General features: G+C 36.9%; 1 long non-coding RNA gene across 4 annotated transcripts in view; it reads right to left on the bottom strand.

Annotated features, from left to right (window-relative positions):
* Positions 1-273: 273 nt before the first annotated feature.
* Positions 274-8,482, bottom strand: part of LOC147364790 (uncharacterized) — a 438,829-nt gene continuing 430,620 nt past the window's right edge. For 3 of the 4 annotated variants that reach the window (XR_015133714.1, XR_015133718.1, XR_015133716.1), the window contains one exon: positions 274-521. This is a non-coding gene — a long non-coding RNA (uncharacterized LOC147364790). Of the gene's footprint in view, positions 522-1,426; positions 1,564-8,482 lie in introns of those variants that run through there. The other variant, XR_015133717.1, reaches the window with a different exon arrangement.

The following is an 8,482-nucleotide window of genomic DNA, read 5'->3' as shown; positions in this document are numbered from 1 at the left end:
TCCTTCTGGCCCTGTGAATGAAATAAAAGCTCCAGCCAGCCATTCTATTTTTAACACCTCTGAAGACTTATTTGTAAATGTATGAGTTACATTATAAGGGCCATGTCAAATCACATTTTGATAATGAAGATTTGGATGCATTAGTTTTGCAATTATACCCAGCGAATATGCATTCATGCTCACCTGGCTTTGTTTTCTCAATTTTGTGTGTGCATGCATGTGTGTGTGTGTGTATTTCATATTTTTGAGTATAACTGCTACAAGAGTCCCTGATGCCTTGGTGTCATTGGAAGTTTTATTGTAGTTATATATTCTGTACAGGAGGGATGGGAAGATGGGGTTAGACACAGAAAATAAAATCCCAATCTTTAATTGCTGCTTTACAACTGGCTTCTTAGCCACCAAAGGTGATGGTATCGGCTGCCTGTTTCTCCTGCTACAGTGGCGATTTCATATCATGGACTTCTTTGTTGACAGACAGGTACATGCTGCTATTAGACACTGTGTCTGAGGGTTTTTTCCTGCAGGAAAGTAAAGAAAGTACATTAGGAGCATACCCAGCTCCTGCACCAAACCAACAACACTTCGGATAATGATATTTGTCACCGGCTTAAAGTAACAAGGAGTCATTCAGTTCCCATATGTTTATGTAAAATTTCTCATATAATGGACTGTTTTCCGGGCCAAGTTCATTTAACTTTACAAAACGTAGTTACTTCCAACTGGCAGATCTTGAAAACAGCCCCACAACTATTCAAACAAAACAGTGAACTTAGCGGGGAAGTTAGCAGGAAGGTGGAGGTTATGTCTATAAACACATACAAATGTACACATGTGTGTTAATATTTAACTGCTATTTCTGATGCATGATGTAGAATGACAAGTGTGGCTATAATTTGAGGTGAGATTTCACTCACTCTGCGTGTATCTTTTCTCCTGTTTAACTTTCAAAAGCCAGTTCAAGGACAGTGGAGGTGTTTCCTCTGCCTAATCCAGCCCTGGGTACAGGGCTGAGACCACCAGGCAGAATAGACAAGGCCCAGTATCAGTGCCAGGTGAAGAGCACCCTGCAGGGAACCACAGCACACCAACAGAGGCTGCATTTCCTTTCCATTTATGAAACGTCTCTCTGCTCTTGAATAAAGAAAAGGAAACAATTGCATTCCCCCTACTTCCTGCTCTCCTGTTAAATATTTCAGTCAGCGTTCCCTGGGACATTTTTGGCAGAGACTTTAATCTGTTGCTTTGGGTAGATGTTTGATACACCCTTACAAAATAACATTTTTGAGTTTTAAGATTTTTCCATCTCTCTGTGAAGGCTCCATCACGTCCCCTCAATCCTATAGATAGCAATAATAAAATATTAGACATGAAGGGGGCTCAGAGATCATCTAAAGAGTTTACCTTCTTCATTTTGCAAATGGGGAAACTGAATCCAAGAAAAGAAAGTTATAAGCCTACGATCTCACAGCCAATTTGTGGCAGAACAACAAAAATGACAGCCAGGTCTCACCGACTCCAAAGTCCGGATTGGTTTTCCATGAACGTTGCTTCTGGGGTGCCCTACATAAAGCAATCATACAATTACTTTGATTTGCTTTCTTTCATGATTTGCAAGGGCAAACCCATCTTTCATTTAGATATCATATGTACTTGAACAGGATTGCATATACCCAGCAGGTATTTAAGAAATGTTTGATAACATGAAGAAGTATCTAGTGTTCTCTGTGAAAAGTGTTTTTTTTTTCCTTAAATTTTTTTCAAATGATGAAAAAAATACAAAAAAAAAAAAAATTTTCAAGGAAAGGAAAGTAGAAAAGCTGTCCTTTGTAAAGTTAACCCTCTCTCCAAGCCTGGATGTTATGAACTTATGGTTAACCTTTTTAATGTTTTGCTTACCCTCTGAACTTGGTATCCTTTCACTACATTTAAGCCTGAAACATAAAATTTTGGTATCCCATTTGTAAGGGTGAAGGAGTTAGAAATAAAATGTTCTCAAAACTGCACAGCAAGTCACTGTCACCCATGTTGGGCATAGAACACGTAACCACTTCAGTTTATAAACATTTGTAGGACCGTGGGGTGTTGCTTTCCCTCTATTTAGGAATGTTTGATGCAATAGCAAAGCACTTCCTATCCTGCTGCTTTGGTGTGAAACTGTGCAGAAATATTGCCTGTTATGTATGGAATATAAGAGATTTTTCAAAATACAACATGGCAGTCAGAAGCATTTATCTTGTTTAGTCTGTGTGGCATTTAGAGGAAATTCCCATCAGGGAGACATTGTTTAAACGCAGATCATTCCCTTGAATTGGGAGCAAATGTTCACTCTATAAAACCATTGGGTAAAAAAGTCTGGATGTTTACTTTTAAGGATTTTAGTTAATATATACAAACCAGGATGACTACTATGAAAACAATCAGTATAAATGCAATTATTTTATTAATACTATGTAAAATATTTTCCTAGGCAAATATTTCCATAAAAGTTAAAGCATCATTTGAGAATTATGACAATTTTAAAAGCCCATAGAGGTAGGATATCTCCTTTTCTGTATTTTTCATTCAAATGCCAGATTTTTTTTCTTTTTCCTTTTAAGAAATCCCAGTTATTACCAAGGAAAGATGCAAGGGCACTTAATGACAAACATTTTAACTTCAAAGCCAAAAAGTAGACCAAAATAGAAAATAAATTGGGTTTCAATGAATCATTTCACCCACTAATACAAGCTCTGCTGAGGATACGTCAGTCCCTGGCTTGATAAAGGAAAACTTTGAAATAATCAATGTGACTGACACTCAAGGGTAACAAACCCTTCATTTTTCTTATAATTGAGAAATTTTTGATTGTCAAAAGAACATACTTCATGTGTTACTAAAAATAACACACAATACCTTACTGTAACATCCCAGAAGTTTGCTTCATTTTTATATGCTGCATGTATTAATCATATTATTAATATTAAAAATGAAATAAAACATAATCAAGGCTCCATTCCCAAAAAGTTATAATTAAATAAATGCCACATTCTTGATTGTGCTAAGGCCAATTAAATCTAATTTCTCTTCTGTTTCCATACACAGGCTGCAGCTGTATGTGCAATCCAGGGGTAATTAATTGCCACCAACTGCCTTCCTCTAAAATAGGGGTGTCTGAAATTGGTACACAATGTATGCCCCAGAGACCAAAACAGAGCCTAATGCTGTTTAGGATGTTCATGGTTCTTTAATGATCCAGAGTAAATTTTTTCCCTCCACAAGCTGCCGTCCATTTTGTCTGTCTCTTGTGCATAGAATGACTCAGGATTCTGGGTTTCATTAACCAATTCAGACTAGTAAGAAAGCCAGAGGCAAGGCAGGAAGGGTCACCCATTCAGGAATGGCAACCTCACTCTGAAAAGTCTATGCCAGGAGAAGAAACTCCAAGTGGGTCCAGTTTAAGTGAAGAATTTTCCAATTCTATCAGAAAATAATGTACCACTTGGAAAAGGTATTTGAGAAAGGCAAGGTACAGATTTTATTCTTTAGAATTAGACTTCAAAAGAGGCCTCAGAGTAGCCCAATAATTGTTAAAAAGTATATTCTAAGTGAAAATATTAGAAACTCCATTCAGGGATAGAAACTTGATCACGCATACATTCATACATTCTTACAGCTGGAAGAAACTACAAGAGATTAAGAATCTGCCTGCAATGCAAGAGACCTGAGTTTGATCCCTGAGTCAGGAAGATCCCCTGGAGTTAGGAAATGGTAACTCACTCCAGTATTCTTGCCTGGAGAATTCCCACAGACAGAGGAGCCTGGCAGGCTACAGTCCATAGTGAGGCAAAGAGTCAGATGTGACTGAGCAACTAACACCTTCACTTCCTCTTAAGGACAGGCTGCTTCTAGCCTATTCCTAACAAATGAAGATTGAATCTATTTTTAAAATCTGAGCAACAGAATATACCTTTCTTGCTACCTAACCTGACATTTAATGATCCTATTATAAAAAATAATGCATTGAATCTGAAATCATCCTGCTGGACCAGTTTACTGGGTGAGAAGGAACACAGTTTGTTTTCCATCTTCAGATAGTAACCCTTTAGAGGTACAGATTATTTTTCAGCCTCACCATTCTCTTCTGCAAGCTATATATCTCAATCCCTTAGGTTTTTTGGTCCAAATTCTCCACATCGCTCTTTATTTGTAGAAGCTAGATTAAGAGCCAATCAGAAGCTGAGCAGCACTGAACACAGAGATTGTTTTGTATCCCCTAAGCTAGACTATTTTAATACTTGCAGTATCTTGCTTGATTTAGACACTTATTCTCTGTTGCAGGGCTTCCCTGGTGGCTCAGCAGTTAAGAATCTGTCTACCAACACAGGAGACTCAGGTTCCATCCCTGGGTTGAGAAGAACTCCTAGAGAAGAAAATGGCAACCTACTCCAGTATTCTTGCCTGGGAAGTCCCATAGAATGAAGAGTCTGGCGGGTCACAAAGAGTCACACACAACTTGGTGACTAAACCACCACCATTCTGTGTTGCTGACAACTGGCTTACTACCCACAATGAAAGCTTTTTGTCACACCTCCAAAAATTTAGACAATCCCCATCCCCTCCATGCAAGCTTAGCTCTCTTACCCAAGGGGACCTCCTCTTTCTGAATCTTTCTATTTATCTCTGACAATGCCCTGCAGTTTATGAAAATTATCCTTAATTTGGTTGGTTGCTTTCAGGGTCATCCTCAAGCTTGGGGTCAATTTCTCTCTATTCTTTTCTTTTTGGATATTTATAAAAGTATTAGACAAAAATGGTACATGAGTTGGCCCCTAAAGTATTCCCCTAGCTTGAAGCTGAGTTACTAATAATCACTCTTCAAACAGACTCTGCATTTAACCTCTTCATGCTGATATTTTCTATTTCATCTGGATTTCCACATTACATATACCTTTACACCCTCGGTGAAACCCTGTGAGGATGTATTTATTATAAAACATGTGTATGTTTCTCTGTGGGAATATACAGTAAATTAAGATGTCCTTCTGAGATCAGTAAAGCTGTGCCCTGGAATGCTATAGCATTTAACCACAGGTTTGATCCAACCTCCTTTGTAAATCACCTTGGACATGTGCTTTCTGAAATATGAACATGAATTATTGCCTTATTTTCATACTGTGGGTATTGTTTATTATGGAAGGGCCATTAACCCTGTAAGATGCAGATAATCTTCCACTTGCTTGTCTACAGCAGAAGATCATTTACTGTCACCCTGATTAAATATATTATGACAGCAAAGCTAGTAATGCGCAAGGTATGGGCGAAGAAAGAACATGCTTCACACACTCTCTCTGCTGCTCTCTGCAGAACAGTTTCTGTATCTCATTTGGTACTTTTCAAATAAAGAACATCACATTACCAGAAGCCATTTTACCCTTATATGCTCATATACATTGGTCTCCAGAGAAAACCAGGACAACAGATTTCTATAAAAATTGTATTTACAAAGTAACAGTCCTGATTAAGTTTATTATTAGTGCCCAGAGTTTGTGTACTCCTGATGCCTCAAACACTGAACTCAAGGTTTCTCCTTTAGTACAAGCAATAAAACAAACCTCAGGCTGACCTTCCTCAAGACAAGCGCTAAAATAATGGTATTCCCCAACTTACTTTTAAACCCAAGCCTGAGAAAAAAGCTTGAACGTGATCCACGAGGGTACACGACAATGCATCTCACATACACATGTACATAAAGATACATTATAAATTATATTTCCCACATCCTGTCTCTATACACACACATAAGCTGCTATAATTTAGTTATTTACTATGTACTACTAGTGGTGTAAAATGTCATTTTCTAAGAATACATCCGAGGCTTAAGTCAGCAGTTTTATGATATCATCTGCGCTGGGAAAACATTAAAGGCTCAATATTTAATAAACATAATAAACATCCCCATGAAACAAATTGTTCATAAACTACCTGTTTAATTTTTCAGGGTTCCTGAACCACATATTTTCTTATTAGTTGTGAGCCTGCTGGGTTGGAGGATAGATAGGGCCTGTCAGGGATAGAATATAATGTAGCGGTTTTATGAATTATTTCTGTGAGGAAAAGCCTATTACAGCTGACAAGAGGGTGATGATATTAGCCCATCATCATTCAGATGGCACCACCCTTCCCCCTTTCATCCGTCAGGCCTCTTGTATGGGGGCTGTAAGCCACACCGTCTCAGCACAGCCAACACAAAGACAAATTCTACTCTTTTTCTGAGTCCATGAAACATTTAGTATTTCATTTTGAATCATGGCAGATGACAGAAACAAATGGCCTAATGAATCTCGCTTATTGTCCCTTGCAAATCTGAGGATGAGCTAAAAGTAAAATCTCTTATTTCTTTGCTCTTTTTTTTTATTTCTTTACTCCTTTTTTTTTTTTTCCTTTTTGATGGATTTCTTCTCCCCAGAAAAATCTCTGTTGCATTCTAAATAGATGAAGTTATATTATTTTCATAAACACGTTGCTTGATTTGGAAATCAATTGCACAGCTCCTTCATAATCCTTTTCTTTTTGATCATCTCTCGATAAGTAACTTTTGGGACAATCAATTTTCACCCATCCTGTGGCCTTATAAAATGTAAATACAACAGGAGGCAAGATGAAAACAAAAAATAACAAGTAAATACTTACTGTATTGGGGGAAAATGGCAATGACTCATCAATAAGAATTGATGACAATAAGAACTAATTACCTTTGTTTTATTTAAAGGAACATTCAGTCTGCAGCACCTATTTATACATTATTTGGCTGAACTTTACAGCTTTTGTGGTTACTTTTTCTAGGTGCATTTACTTTAAATATGACATTGAGGTTTGTAAGGGATTTTCTAGGTGGAGCTGCTCTGGGAAATAATGAAAAAGAAAGAAATGACTCTACTCACTAATGACATTATTTTCTTATTTGCTATTTGAAAACCTTCTGGGTAGAACTGAACACAAGGCAGTGCTGCTGTGGTAGTCTGAAAAATACCACCTGTTAAGAGATTTCCTTTATGCTCTTTGCTGCTCTGTTTAAAGAAGTCTTGTTCCTGGTGCTTGCTTCTCCTTCATCAGCATCAAACAGTACTGAATGCCATGTGTTCCCAGCAGACCACAGCATCAAGGCCACGTGTCTGTATCATATATGCATGCTTTCAACAAAATGCAAGAGCATCGTTGTTGAGAAACGTGCATTTAACTTTGCAAAAAAAAAAAAAAGGAAAAATTTCAGAGTTGGGCTAAAAATAGAATGGTAGAAGTTAGTAAGAGAAAAAGAGAAGAATTTCTCCTCCAGCTCCTTGCCATTCCTTAGTCTTTTTTTGCATTTTTCTCTGTGACTCTGTAATGGATTTTTAACAGCCATTGGAGCTGTCAAGTAAATTTTTCTTAGTTCAAGTATGTACAATTGATCCTGATAGATGTTAATAGCTCCCAAACTAAGGCAGAGTCTGCAGTCAACATACAGGAATAACAATTCTGTGGTTAGAAAAAGAGAAAGTTTGACAACTGAGGCTATAATATAGGCCAGAAGCACTCCAGGTCAAATTTCCTTAGTTTTGGGAGTAAAATTTCACCAGTGATACCCCTAAGTTTATAACATTAGTTATATTATGACTCAATTTTTTAACATGTAGGTTTAGGTACTTTCACAATAAGTTATTTCCAAAATATGAAATTCAGCAAGCCACTTTGGAAAAAAAAGGATATAAATATATCAATTTTTTATTTTTATAATTTCCTTTTAGAAAGAAAGCACTAAAGTTTGATTTTTAATACTAGTGTTACAAATTGTACTAGTTGAATTTTTGCTAGTTATCAAGATTATGACATTAAAAAGACTCAGAATTGCCAAAGCAATCCTGAAGAAAAAGAACAAAGCTGGAGGCATAATCCTCCCAGATTTCAATTAATATATAAAGCTACAGTAATCAAAACAGTGCAATATTGGTACAAAACAGACATATGGTTCAATGGAACAGAATAGAGAACCCAGAAATAGATCCACACACCTATGGTCAATTACCTTTGACAAAGAAGACAAGAATGCAAATGGGAAAAAGAGTCTCTTCAGAAGATGGCTCTGGGACAGTTGGACAGTTGCATGTAAACCAATGAAGTTAGAACATAACCTCACATCACATACAAAAATAACCTCAGAATGGTTTAAAGACTTAAATATAAAGACACCATAAAACTCCTAGAAGAGATTACAGGCAAAACACTCTCTGACACAAATCATACCAATGTTTTCTTGGGTCAGTGTCCTAAGGCAACAGAAATAAAAGCAAAAATAAACAAATGAGACCTAAGCAAACTTACAAACCTTTGCACAGCAAAGGAAACCATAAAAAAAGAAAGAAATGAGGCAACCTATGAAAAGGGAGAAAATATTTGCAAATGATGTGATTGACAAGGACTTAATGTCCAAAATACACAAAAAACTCATACAATTCAACAACAA

This window comes from Bos grunniens, chromosome 10, assembly GCF_055505025.1.
Source record: "Bos grunniens cultivar Pamir isolate PY7600 chromosome 10, Bosgru_T2T1.0, whole genome shotgun sequence".
NCBI classification, from domain to species: domain Eukaryota; kingdom Metazoa; phylum Chordata; class Mammalia; order Artiodactyla; family Bovidae; genus Bos; species Bos grunniens.
This window is presented reverse-complemented; position numbering and strand designations above follow the sequence as displayed.